Below are 532 nucleotides of genomic sequence, written 5' to 3' on the forward strand. Positions count from 1 at the left end.
GTCCCAAATGTTTCATTTCCCATGCTTGGTTAAAATATTAATTTTAAAAAATATTTTTTATATCAATTTTTAAATAAATATTTTTAAAAATATATTTTTATTTAAAAAGTACTTATTTTGTTATAAAAAAAAAAAAAAGCAGGCAAATAAATATAAAATTAAATTAGACGAGACATAAATTTTATGTAGATCGGATATAGGCAGATGAGATTAGAACTTCAGGATTTTGAGGAAAAATTACAAAATAATATGGAACTGACCTTGTACAAAATATATCTCTTCCAGTTTCTTTTATACCTTTTTCTTTCCATTTCTTTCTTTCTCTCTTCTTTTTTTTTTATTCCTTACTCCACTTGCTATGTAGGAGGAGGCCTTTATAGCCTTCACAAGCTACATAATGCTGACTTTGTTAGTACAAACATATGGGGCAGGTTCATATGGGGACATAATTAGTGCAGATATATGGGTCTAGTTTATGGGGACATCAATTAGTGCAGAAATATGGGACAGGTTCATGGGGACATGAAGAGGT

Source organism: Malania oleifera, chromosome 9 (genome assembly GCF_029873635.1).
Source record: "Malania oleifera isolate guangnan ecotype guangnan chromosome 9, ASM2987363v1, whole genome shotgun sequence".
Taxonomy (NCBI): Eukaryota; Viridiplantae; Streptophyta; class Magnoliopsida; order Santalales; family Ximeniaceae; genus Malania; species Malania oleifera.